Here is a 13,692-nt window from a genome sequence, read left to right as displayed (position 1 = left end):
GTATCCTTGGGCAAGACACTTCACCTACCACCTACTGGTGATGGCCAGAGGGGCCGATGGCGCGACATGGCAGCCTCGCCTCTGTCAGTCTGTCCCAGGGCAGCTGTGGCTACAGCTGTAGCTGCCTCCACCAGTGTGTGAATGTGAGAGTGAATGAATAGTGGTATTGTAAAGCGCTTTGAGGGTCTCGAAAAGCGCTATATAAATGCAATCCATTATTATTTAAACCAACTGTTAACTGTATATTTCTGTACATTTAAGTATTATTATTCATATTGCCGCATTCATTGACCTTGTTTATAGGTCATTTCATTGTTTAATCACATTAAAATGTTCCTAATTTAATGTTTAAAAGCACTTGAAAAGGGCAAAATCCCATGTAAAATTAGGGCAACAAACTGTATTGTCATTACTGAAAATAACCGTATTTTCATGGGAAAGTTATTTTCTGTTATTTTATGGTATTATTTTGGCGCCCCAGCTGCCAGAATATTACTGTTTTTGTAGGATTTTTTTTTACAGTGTACAGTGTCCTTACTGTTACTATCAAGTTAAAGAAATGTTACCTGCAAATGAATTTTTGTTTACTTCACAGCAAAAATGACAAAAAAGACTGACTCTGTGCTGAAGTGCATACAAACTAAACTAATGTGACTATTCACTGTTACATTGATTTTAGGCAAAATGTTATTATCTGTTGTTCATTTGGTGAGTTTCTTCATACAGCTGGTGAACAATGTAAAATAGTTCACTCTGCATAGACATACATGTTTACTGTGTGTTTTGTAACACAACCATATCACCCAAAGCATGTGCTACCAGCTGTCAAACAAAACTGTGACTTTGGAGACCTACTGCCAGACTGATATTTTTAAGTGCCATTTGCCTTGTCAGGCTGTTGGGATGATGGCTCATCATCCCAACAGCACTCACTGACTGACACACACACTGACGCACACATGTGTGCACACACAGTATTATCAGTTGTAAATTTCTTGCTAACATCAATAGGAAGGAGCTCTGTCCTTAGTTTGTCTTACGAATAATGGGTGTGCTGGTGTTACAGCGAGGCAGGCATTGATTTAACATAATGCACCACTGCGAGCTATGCACAACAATTGGCTGAAATGCTATTTATGTGTGTGTCTGAGCATGTGGGTGTGCGCACACAAGGAACCAATCAATGCATGTGTAGACAGGAAAAGATGCGAGCAGGAAGAGAAGGTGTAGTGAAAGAAAAGCAGAGGTGTTGGAGGTGAGACCTTCCAACTAGAAGAAAACTAATGGCACTACCTTCAGTTTGGAATCCCACAGAGGAAGCTCTGGGTAATCTCTCAGCCTCACCTGTGAAGTCAAGAAGTTGGCACTTTAAAACTCTGCACCTCACTGTCTTATACAATCCTCAGATTTCATGACCTGTTCAAAGATTGCACCAACTCAAACTCGTTTGTCTGTTTAGTAGGGACCATGGGACCATTAAAATAGCATGTTAGGCAAGTGGACTGACCATTTGCAGGCCATTTGGGCATGTGATGGGCTTTCCATTGATTAAGTTCACTGGTCCCTGGCTGGCTACAATAGACACTTACAGATGAGTTGTCAAAAACAATCTATGCTCAAATGTGAATCAATGCTAAAATTAATATCAAATTACTATTTTCATTTGCAACAATATTGATGCTAACAGTGCCATCTTTGCCTCCTCCAGCTGACACATAACTTTACAGCACTGCTGCACACAGACAGGCACAGAGTAGTTAATATTCATAACACTGAACAACACAGTAGCATTAATTTAAAGAGGTCAGTAAAGCTCCGGTTTCAACAACATTGAAGTATTAAACAGTAATCAGAAATGTTAACCTGGCTGATGCACACATTTAAGTTAGTTTTTTAACTATTAGCAATTATCCGATAGCAAAATTAGTCATCAGTTATCACTAACGTAGTAGCTAGTGGACTGCAGGTCGCAGATGGAACATTGAGCCGTGACAGAGCAGATTAAAGACACACGAAGGACGTGTGTCTTTAATCTGCGGTGTGGTGTGGTTCTGGCTCTGTGGAGCAGCAAGGAAAACATAGCTGAGTGTGGAGAATTGATCTGAGCAAATAAAGAGTAAAATGCAGAGCAGAAACCAGATGGGTTTCAGGCCTGAAGAGCAGAGCTGAGGAACTGAAGGGCTGCAGATTCAGGGAGAAGCATGACAGGTGGATAAGAAAGAGGTTGCAGGCAGATGTTAATAAGATGATAAACCTTAAATTTTCAGTTTTAGAATGCAGTAAACCTGTTTATTTTAGTGTAACTAAAACTCAATTTTAGTCAAGTTTTTCCATAATGTTCTTCTTCGACAGTATCTTAATACATGCTCATCCAGGTGAGTTAATCCCAAAAGGTTGATTCTGTTCATCTGGACGCAGCGTTTTCAGTGGGAGAAACGTTTCATCACTCATCCAAGTGACTTCTTCAGTCTCGGCTGACTGCAGGTTTCCCCAACAGTAACTACACCTCTGTGGTTAGTTTTTGAGTGTTTGCAGACAAGTTGGCATCTTCTACGCAAACTATCGGCAACCACTGTAATCTGCTCGCAACCAAAGCAATTACAAGATGGTCTTTGGTGCAGCACCTTTCTTGCAACAGATTTTACCTGGCAGCAACCAGTAACCTCCAGCAACTACTTCCCAACCAGTCGAGGAACACACATTTTTCCCTAGTGTCTGGGTTGGCAGGGTTCGTCAGCTAGTCTCTGGGCCCATGTGACCTGCGTGACCAAGTCTAAACTTGCAGCCTCTTCAATGGCCACCAAGGGGTGATCACTCTTTAAATAAATTGTCTTCTGCCAATTGACATGGTAGTTGTTAGACTTGAAACAGTAGTTAACACTGAGCAAAGGGACCAATGTCTCTCCTGGGGTTTTTCGACATTTATGTAAGTGTAAGCTGAGCTGAGAATTTCCAACTTTGGAGCAAAGAGTAAAATAGAAGAGTGACAATCTCCCTGGGGGAGAAGGGAAGAAATGTCATTCTTCCTCCTTTACATCTGTGCTGAGCCTGAACCTAGACAGACTGAAGACAGACAAGCGTGGTGAATATTGAGTAAGTGACCTTTTGAGATAAGGCCTGGAAGGTCGTTATATTCACTGTCATCACTGTCATGAGGACTGTAACAATGGATCCATCATCATCAATCATTATTTCACAGACTGTGGAAAAAGTTTGGGGAAAGAGAACTAGTGAACTTTGAAAAAACAGGTAAACAGTCCAAGTCAGTTACAACTTTATGGGAACCTAATAATACCTCAACATTAACCATACCTTGATGGAGGTTTGAGTGTACAGCTTTAGGTTAAAACTAATTAGAGAAGTGCAAGAGAAGTGTACTATTAGTATAGTAACATTTCATCCCCTAGTTATAGCCATCTATAAGAATCCCCAGTCCATACCCTCATAACCTTTAGCTTGGCAGGCCTGTGTGTGTATGGCAACTCTGTCTGAGTAGGTATTTGTCTATGGAGAGGGGTTTTCAAATGATGCAAACCTGCTCCTGTACAGTTCTTCAAAATCCCCAAATAACTCCCAGTTTTTTATCTAGCATGTTTATCTTGCACTTGATGCTACTTCATGCATTATGCATATTATTATGTGTAATATGAAAACTGTTTGTTATGTTTACATGTGTTTATTTATTTTACTGCAGCAAATAGGAGCAGAAGTTCAAATTTCATTGTATTCCTAAATACAGGGACAGTAAGGACTTTCTGATTTTTGCACTTTGCTAAACATGGATGATGCTGTGCAGCTGTCGAACGCTGACTGGTTGACAAGTGGGCCACAACAGGGAAGGGAACAGCAGAGTTCACCAGGAATGGGAGAAGCACACAAAACAACACATCAAAGATTTAAAAAATACAGTTCGAACACACTGTGACTGCACTGGACACTTTTCATTGTTTTTAACACTTTGTTTCTCTTCACCCCTTTGTAGGTTATAACTTTGCTCTTCTCTCCGACTGGCTGATGGCCCAACAGCAGCACAAGCAACAGTAGCCCACAGACTGCTTGTACCACATATTTTTTACACTGGCCCCATTTGACAACAAGTAAACAGGCTGTTCATAAATGCTAAAGAAACCAGGCACCACCACCTCTGAACCACCGCTTCTTCTTTAGCCTGCATCAGTTCTAACCAAGTTTATCCAATAAATTGGCAACTTGGGGTATATTGTTGTATGAATGTGCACCTTACAGCACAGGTTTCCACTCTGCTGCCCATGGCTTCACTACATTACTTTTTAAATAATATTGGACTCTCATTCACTGTTACTCTGTGCTATTCTTTAGTGCTATATCACCAATATCTCCCCTTTCTTCAAATCTCTGGACAACCATTAGACAAGTGCTGTTTTTTAGCTTAAGGATGTACAAAAAACTATATTTCAATGTGTAAAGTCAGGGTTTGGAAGAAGTAATAAGTTTGGTATAAGACATAAAAGCACCTCAGTTAACACAACAGTTACTCTCAAGGGACAATGAATGTGTGAGGTTCTCTTAAAATAGTTTTTATGTTAGCCTACCGGACACTATGGAGCCGCTAGCCTACTTATACCCAAGTCACAGCCACTAGCTGAAGTTAAGAGCAGGTAACTTTCTCGAGGTTTCCATCGTGTCGCCTGAATAATGGAACGAGTCCTGAAACGGCGCTAGCTAAAGTACCAGCATTACTTCCCAACTGAGCCGGGAGTCACGTCTATCAGGGAGAGCGATAACGCTTCCATTCATTTCCCCCTCCGGAGCTACTTACTTTTCCCGTTTCCGTCGCCCCTTTTCCCGGCGTGTGTCGCCTCAGTTTTTCCCTCCTCTCCTCCCTCTGGTACCGAGATGGAAAGAGGGAGAGAGGAAGAGAGGATGGAAGAGGAGAGTCAGGTCCAGGCGGAGGAAGATGAGAGACGAGGCGCGCCGCTAAAAGCTCCCACCGCACCGGGAGCTCACAGCGGAGGAGCAGGCGGTAACACGGCTCAGATCCGTTTACCCAGCCTGATATATCGCCATTATGTGGGTCAGAGATGAAGCATTCATCTCCAGTTTTCATCGCACAAGTTCATATTCGTATGTGACGGTATAATCCGAAAGGGGGGGGGCATGTGTGTTAACCTATATTTGGTACAGGAGAGCCCACTGACACACTTGAAGTGTTTGAAGTGGAAGAGAAAGACATTGCGTCTCTTATAGACAGGAGCAGAAGATTAGCTGAGATGAGGAGATGGTCTGAATACTTTATGGACGTGGCGCTGTTATAAATTAGGAAATGCAGTTTCCAGTTTCACTGATATCTATTTGATCTCCTTAAAGCATACTTAGATCTTATTTTCTAGAGCAGACATAGCCCTGCACAGACGGACTAACATTAGCTGATCTTTTTTCTTATGATATTTTACATCAAAGCAGGAAATGCAGAGCTGGAATCAAAATAATGAATGATGGCTGCATTCTGTTTAGGTGTGCTGAGCTTCTGCTCAACTCAGATAGGCTTAGAAGCAACGCGCTACACTTTTGTGCTGCTATTGATGTTATAATAAAAGAAATGCAACACAAGATTGTAAGTTAGGTCACAATATCTTATTGCGCCAAATATATTGACATTTATCACACTATACTTAGCTCATACTGAGTTAGTTTCAGTACTTGAGGCGTTTTCACACCTATAGTTCATTTAGTCTGGTCTGATTCGGTTTTTACTGTGATTTGGTTTCTTTTCACAGCGAGAAATCCAAGCAAACCAAAATGCATCACTTAAAACTACATTAGAAATTCAGTCTGGTTTTTGGGACAGATGTGTCTGGGGCAGGAGGAGTAAAAGTGAAAACAGGAAAAAGGTGTTGTGTTCAGAACTATCAGAGAACATGGAGAGTTTAAGTTCATTTCATGGCTTTTTGCTAGCCCAACAGATCTTTTCATGCATGTAGTACCTTGCTGAATCCCAGAATACAAAGCATGCACAGCATATGTGTCACGGTTCTGGGTCCGTTGGACCCAGTATTTTGAGTTTATTGTGTTTTGATTTATGTTTGCATCAGGGATTGTGTTCTTGTTCTCTTGTCGTGTTATGGTAATGTTTATGTCTATTTAGAGTTCCATGTTTCTGTTTATCTGGGTCTAAGATGTGGGTTTAGTTTCATATGTCATTTCAAGTCTGTCTCTGTCTAGTCTGTGTCTTAGTAAAGTGTGTTTTGTTTCCTGTTTTATTGTGAAGGTCTGCGTCTCATGTGAGTGTGTTCATTTTTACCTTTGTCTCGTCTTGTTGATTATTCCCAGCTGTGTCCACCACCTGTGTGTAATTCCCCTGTGGTTCTCTGTGTATTTAAGTCATGTCTTCCGTCATTGTTGTTGCTGGTCCGTCTGTGTTTCCACCCTGCGTCATCTGTGTGTTTCCCTGCCGTCACCATCTTGTACCGTCGTCCACCTTGCTTCATGTTTGAGTTCCGGTTTGTATTCAGTAGTTTAGTTGTCTCCAGTCTAGTTTAGTTCGTGCTCCATTTGCTGTTTGTCTATATTTATTTCGTGTCCAATAAACCACCTTCACTCCTCCACTACTGCCTGCAATTGGATCCTCATTTATTATTTTTATACGGCTCATCTCACTCGCCGTGACAATATGGGAGGTTGAGGTCTGCAACTGTTTGAATCAGTTGCCAACTTCAAAGTAACCTTGCTGCATCGAGATGGCGAAAGAACAGCAATGCGAATGACTCAGTCGCCTTTCGGTCTGCGATCAGTTTGTGATTGAATGGGGCCAAGTTGGCAGTTACATTAAATCTGTTTGCGATATTACAGTAATTAACTGATAAATATACCAAAATCACAAATCTGTTACACAGACATTCACGTTAACTGCTTACATTCAGAGTCCAGCCAGAACCTCAGAGATCTGAAATATAAATTCCTTTTTACAAACAGTACAGTCAAAGACCTGATGCTGTGACAAACACTGTGGTTGCAAAAGCTTTTTTTTCCCCTGTAGTTGAATAGAAAAAACAGTTTCTGTCTCTATCTCTATAAAAACACTTTCCTGATGAATTTATGGGCTCCGTAATTTGTTTTGGGTCAAGTTGAATAAAAAATAAATAAATAAATGCTTAAATCTTGGTCATATTATGTTTCAAGAATTGTCTGAGAATTGTCTGTGGCATAAAACCACATGCTCTTTGGCTGATGACTTGCCAATCACAAGTCATTAGTCAATAAATATGCAGTTTCACAGTTAGACCCACTGCTCATCGTCACGTCTGTGTTATCTGCTACTAAGATGGGGACAGCACATCCGGAGAATTTAATACTGTCTATGGTTGCCTCCCACCAGAGGGTTGACAGTGTTGCATGCTCAACATCTGGTCTCTGTAAATGCTTGTAATTAGTGAAAAAAATGAAAGCAGTCACCAGGCAACCACCAATTTTTCCTAGTCACAAGCAGGTTACCATCCTATTTTTACTCTAGTGTCACAGGAACTAGTGAAGCCCTGTTGAGAAGCCTTGAGCTGAGAGTTTTCACTGTTGCCATCTTGCATCTTGGTCAAATGGATATTACAGGTGACGTGTTTAGCTGGATGTCCAGGATGTGGTGCAGGGGTTGGTCAGCATCAGTTAGCTATCCACAGATTTCACTTAGAGCTACAGACAAAACCTTTTCATCAGATGATGGAGGAATCTGAGAGAGTGCAAAAATGAGTTTGTAATTGTTTTAAATTAAAAACGGTGACTCTCCAGTCACCATACCCTGATTTAGCTTTCTCCTTGACTATAAACAAGATCTTATATAAAAGAACATCATATTGTGCTTAATAAGACTTAAAACTACTGACTGAAATCCGTAAGAAAAGTGTTTCTTCAGATTAACTATCCAGGGTGTCGAGGGTCATGTTCTCATAAATTTCTGTACATCCACAGGTCTTTTATAAAATGAAGAAGTCATGTGTTGCTGGTGTAATCCGATTACTTTTTTCCAGTAACGAGTAAAATGAGGTATTACTATTGCAAAACAAGTGATTAGATTACTGTTACTTTCCCGTAAGCATGCTGCGTTACTGTGTTACTAAACCATAATTTTGTTTGTGCGACGTCCGTGGTAACAGACGTGTGCAGATCAACAATGGATAATATGGTGTGCAGGAGAGAGTACGACCGTGCAGCATTTAATGCTTGGAAGTACTGACATTACTTTGAGTTTGACTCTGTAAAAAGTGACAAAAACATCAGCGTCTGCTGTTCACTCTGCGTGGGAAGAAAACTTTTTTCTACCGCGAAAAATTTAACTTCAAATCTGAGCGAGCACCGAGCACACTGCCATGGGAATGTGACATTCACTGAGAAACCCCCGGATCCTCCCACTGACATGACTGCTGTGGCACCGGGCAAACCTTCACCTGCCCCACTCCTGCTAAACAGGTGACAACAGATTTAAGAGACAGGACTTAGTGCTGCTCAATCTTTGATTTTATTTATTTTCTGCTGTGTTTTACTTGAATCTATTTGAAAGAGTGAATGTAAACATAAAACATAATTTTAGTTTATAATCTGGAATATGCAGAAAATAAGTTTAACAATGTTCAACAGAGAATGTTGCATAAAATTAAATTTTTACTTAATGCAATGTGCATAAAGTTAAAAGATTCAGACTAATAAAAACAATTTCATATGATGGATTATGCAGAAAAATAGAATTGGGCTGAAAGGTCTGTTGCTTTATTATGTATTCAGGTTGTGTATCATGTTTTTAAAAAGTAATAAAGTAAGTAACAAATTCTCCAAAAGTTGATTCTGTTCATCTGGACGTAGCGTTTTGTGGGAGAAGCGTTGTCACTCATCCAAGTGACTTCTTCAGTCAGACTGAAGTCAGTGAAATCAGTAAAGTAATGGGATTACTTTCTTTGAGAGTTAATCAGTAATTAGTAACTAATTACTTTTTTCAAGTAACTTGACCAACACTGGTCATCACACAGAATGAAAGTTTAAGGTTTTGTGGCTTCACTCTCTGGACCAGGATGCTACATGCATCTTTTATACAGTCTGTTCTGTGAGAGTGTGTTTGTACAGTTGGAGCCAGCGCACACATACCTGCTGATGCTCCCAGGAAAATAAAATATTAAAGTTGTTTGTTTTTATCTGTTGTACAAATATGTACAGTAGCCCTGACCAAACTCTTTTCCCTGTAGACATGAGCCACTTTTTGTGATTTTCAACAATATACCTTTTTAAGGTATGTTACAGGAAATCAAATTTAACATGAGATGAATTACGAATGTTTGAACTTCCTGTTTTTTCTATAATTAATATAGTGTCTTCAAAAATTATGTTATCACTAAAAATTGCAGACATGTAACTAGAAAACATTTGTAAAAAGCAGTGAGCATGCAGCAGTGTTATCCTTTGTGAACAGACCTCCTGTCCTGATGCATTATGATCAGCAGCTTCACCAAAACAATATGGAGGCTGTGTACATGTGGGCTCACTAAAAATACTTTCACGGAAGAGCGCTATCGTTAATGGTTTATTTATGCTGTGGTACAGCCTAATGTCTAATAAAAATGCTCTGTTTCTAACTTTTCCTTCTATTTCTTGCTTTACCTTTTTTCATGCTCCTGTTTTAATTTATGTTTGTTTTATTCATATCCATGTGACATAGAAACCTGCTTAGTCCCTTTGAGTCATGCCCAGCTGCGTGAGCAAATGAACCAAGACCACAATGGATCAAAAGATAGGTGAGCAGCCAGCAGTTTCATTTATATGACAATGAGCAGTAGCCCTTAGTACAGAGTGGCCTCACGGGGCCTGTCAGGGGGGCTCCTCACAGCATCAGCTGCACTGTCCAGTACAAGCTGCGGATTTGAAATTGGTCCACACTGTGAAAGACATTTCAAGTAGACAGGAGACTTAAAACTGATTACAAAACCATCACTGCTTGCTGCTCCTCCACCTGGTGGCCTCTTAAAGGCAGCTGCATAGCTTTCATGGGCTGAAACTCTAAACAACGGCAAGAGCACGATCAGAATATGGAGAAAAAGTTTGAAATGTGCTGTTAGCAAGCAGTTTTATCTAAAAGACGATAAGTACACAGCATGCATTCACAACAGCCAGAGGAATGAAAGGTTACTGTCTACACTGCTAGAAGTCAAACTAATTATGTGATGGCAGTATACCTTTTTGAAAGCTAAAACGTGTGTATGCATTCCCAAGTGGTAAAAGGGAGATAAATGGACACATTTCTGGTAGTCCGAGTTCAAAGAAATGAGTCTGTAATGAAAATAAATAGCTTTTAATGTATTTTGTCTTGTGTGAGCCACAGTGGTGCAAAGGTTAGCACTGACAGACAAAGATGGTACAAACAAAAAGGAGCCAAGGAAGGAAGGAGGAGAATTAAACAGTAATACTTTAGCCTCTGTGCCTTTAGCAGATTTCCTGTATGTACTAAAACACTGGGCTGCACACACAGCACTTCACAGCTGCCATGAAGCTCCTGGTGTGCAGTTTTTCTGCTGATGTTAATCCCAGAGGACGATTGAAACTGCATTTACTGCATTTACAACTTATATCTACACTATATGTTATCTCATATTGTTTCCTCACCTGCCATAACCATGTTACTACAAATATGTCCAACAGTTGACAGATGTTATAAAAGCCTTTTATGTGACCAGAGGCAGAGCTTCTGGTCTAAGTCATCATACTGTAGGTGGTAACACTAAAAGTCACCTTATATTTTGGGAAGCACCAAAACAGATTTTAGGTTTAGGGTTGGTGGTATTCACTAATCATGTATCACTAATGATTCACTAATGATGACTTAAAACTTGGATGGCTAAATGAAAACTCCCACGAGATGATGATGAGATGATGATGAGATGATGATGAGATGATGCCTCGTCTGTCTGCCCACACGTGACTACAGAAGCGTGTGAGACTGGTGATTACTGTTTGGTTTGTGGTTTTGTAGTTGCAGCGTTACAGGGTTGCAACTTGATGTGCATATTAGTCTGTTATTAATAGTTATTGATAAATGTAATTAAAACTTGTGTTTGCACTTTTTATATCCATGTGTGACCACTGTTTTAAATACAGTGCTCTAAAAAGGCATCAGGCAGCATGCTTGTAGTATGTGTGGCATAATCAGCTGGGATATGATCGTTTCAGACAAACTGCCCATGCGTTGATAATTAACTTAAAAGGTACGACTCTTCCAACTCTTTTTGTGTTACAGTATTTCTTTAGTTGCTGCTCTCTGGGCAGTGAAGGCCACAATTATCTTCATTCATCAGTCTACAATCTACATTCTGTCCGTCAGGCTGTGACAGAAAGATGGACAGTCCGGCTTTTGTTACTGTCAGTGCCTCTTGAAAATGAAGCACCCCTTATTTTATCTCCTTCGCCTTTTTTTCCTCCCCCCCACCTTTCTTTTTTTTTTTTTTTTTTTTTTTTTTAAAAAGGCAGACAGAAAGACCATGCCCCAGAAATTCAGCATTGAAGATGGGTACCAATTCGCTGTCAGCACTGCTGCCTGTCCTCCAGGGACCTAGCCTGAATACAGCACCATCATTTTCTTTCTTTTAGGTCTGGACACACACACACACACACACACACACACACACACACACACACACACTATGCATACACACACACACACACACACACAGTTGCGGCTGTGTAGTTTGCAGCTCATTTACCAAGCCTTTTCAACTGCATTATTATTATCTAAGAGCCTTGGATTTGTGTGGTCCTCTGTCAGTGCGCTGCATTTTCAGGCTCTCTGAAGCCTCAGTGAGTGAGACAGAGATGACTTTGGAGATGCTGTTGCTGATGACAGCTGGCCAGTCACATAATTGGCTTGTCGACATGTCACTCCCCATCACTGATGTTTCCATTGGAGCAGAACACTGGTCTTGGGGAAAGGAATCCGCTGCTACATCTATAATTCAACTGGGAGTCAAACTGTCTACAGCCAGCAGTTTTTACTTGGCAAAACTTGCAGCTTATAGTATTTGGCACATGTATGAGTTATAATGTTGCTGCGGGGTTTGTTTCATACCAGGTCAGCAGGAGCAGTAATTGGGGGGCTAAATTGCTTTTTTTTTCAGACTGTGAAAAACAATTGTGTACTTATAAAAGAAAACTCTGTTTTGTAGCAGAATCTCTACTGCGCAGTGTAGTGCTCAACTTACTGCTCAGAAGATGAAGCCTCAGTCAGCAAAATGATCCATCTGTCCATTACTGTCAGTGCCCGTCTGCATCACAATTTTCCAGTTTCATCCTATTACTGGATTAAATCTCTTCCCATGAGCAAACTGATGGGTTCACCTGGACAGGAGAAAAAGAATTCAAATGATACGTTTAGAATAACTTGCTAACACAGGATCCACCAGTATATCTATGTATGCACGTGCAACAACATGTACAGCTGTGGTCAGAAATGTATATGCATTCATCATGGCAATGAATATCATAATAATTTTGGGCTAAGTGATTTCTGTTCCTTTATCCAGAGAGGAATGATTGTACAGAAAAAGTATACATACAAGCTCAAATATATCAAACCACTCACCTAAGTTGTTTAAATAATTGCTGCTCAAAGTTCTATAGTCTCTTTTAACTTGACAGCACAAAGGCCTGTTTCACTTGGTGACCATGACCGACTACATCTGGCATCACTCCTTGGATTGACCAATGCTCAGAATAATAGGAAAGTCCAAGGAACTCAGTGAAGATCTAACAAGGAGGGCTGTAGATGGGGGTTGATTAGAGAAGGTCAACACACACTTTGGGCAACACACTCCTCTGAACAGCTTGGTGCCAGATACCACAGCACACCGGATGGAGTGAAGTAAGTGGTTCATTGGGTCAGGGCTGTTTTGATCTCAACAAGGGCAGGTGGTCATAATGTTATACCTTATTGGTGTATATGTCTGGAACACATTCGAGGGCCGGTGTCCTGCAGGTTTTAGATGTGTCCTTGATCCAGCACAGCTGATTCAAATGGCTAAATTACCTCCTCAACATGTCTTGAAGTTCTCCAAAAGCCAGAAGTCAAACTAATCATTTGATTCAGGTGTGTTGACCCAGGGTGAGATCTAAAACCTGCAGGACACCGGCCCTTTAGGCCTGGAGTTCCACACCCCTGGTCTAGAACCTACCACAGCATGTTAACATGTCAAAATAATGAATTAAAGATGTAGATTATAAGCTTTTCTGTGTTATTTTATACCCAAACGTGTGTTTCTTATCATTCATATTGTTTTTGTTTTGTTTTGTTTCTTTAATTTGGTGCTTTATATATTTGCCTAGCAAGTGATGCGGAGATGCTGAACTTCATACTGATGCAACCATCAAACTACAAGAGAATATGATTTCATCACTGGGTCAAATAAACACACACTACCAAAGTCACTGATCCACAGCACAGTGTTTCACCAGAAATCCCATTTGTTAATTCTCACAGTGGTTAAGCACACCCTGCTGGTAATACATTGTTATACCACCTGTTGAATCATTAAAAATCATTTTAAAATAAATTTTTAACGAAATGAAAACATCTTAGTAATGAATTCAGAAAGAGTTCATGTGCCAAAAGCTCAGGCTCAGACTGTCCAGTAAGGACCAGTGGCATAAAATATGGATTATTTGGAATTTTGAATGTAGGCTACTCTGTCAGAA

General features: G+C 40.4%; 1 protein-coding gene across 6 annotated transcripts in view; it reads right to left on the bottom strand.

Annotated features, from left to right (window-relative positions):
* The window catches only part of klhdc8a (kelch domain containing 8A), a 90,912-nt gene that overhangs the window by 70,160 nt on the left and 7,060 nt on the right, over window positions 1-13,692 (bottom strand). For 2 of the 6 annotated variants that reach the window (XM_085272952.1, XM_085272956.1), the window contains exons 1-2: window positions 4,799-5,108; window positions 1,294-1,344 (exon numbers count right to left, since the gene is read on the bottom strand). The gene's annotated coding sequence lies outside the window, so the exon portion shown is untranslated. Of the gene's footprint in view, window positions 1-1,293; window positions 1,345-4,798; window positions 5,109-12,203; window positions 12,340-13,692 lie in introns of those variants that run through there. The other 4 variants (XM_085272953.1, XM_085272958.1, XM_085272957.1 and 1 more) reach the window with 3 other exon arrangements.

Source organism: Mchenga conophoros, linkage group LG5 (assembly GCF_057382185.1).
Source record: "Mchenga conophoros isolate Kocher_MC1m ecotype Shallow Benthic linkage group LG5, M_conophoros_male_GT1.1, whole genome shotgun sequence".
NCBI classification, from domain to species: Eukaryota; Metazoa; Chordata; class Actinopteri; order Cichliformes; family Cichlidae; genus Mchenga; species Mchenga conophoros.
This window is presented reverse-complemented; position numbering and strand designations above follow the sequence as displayed.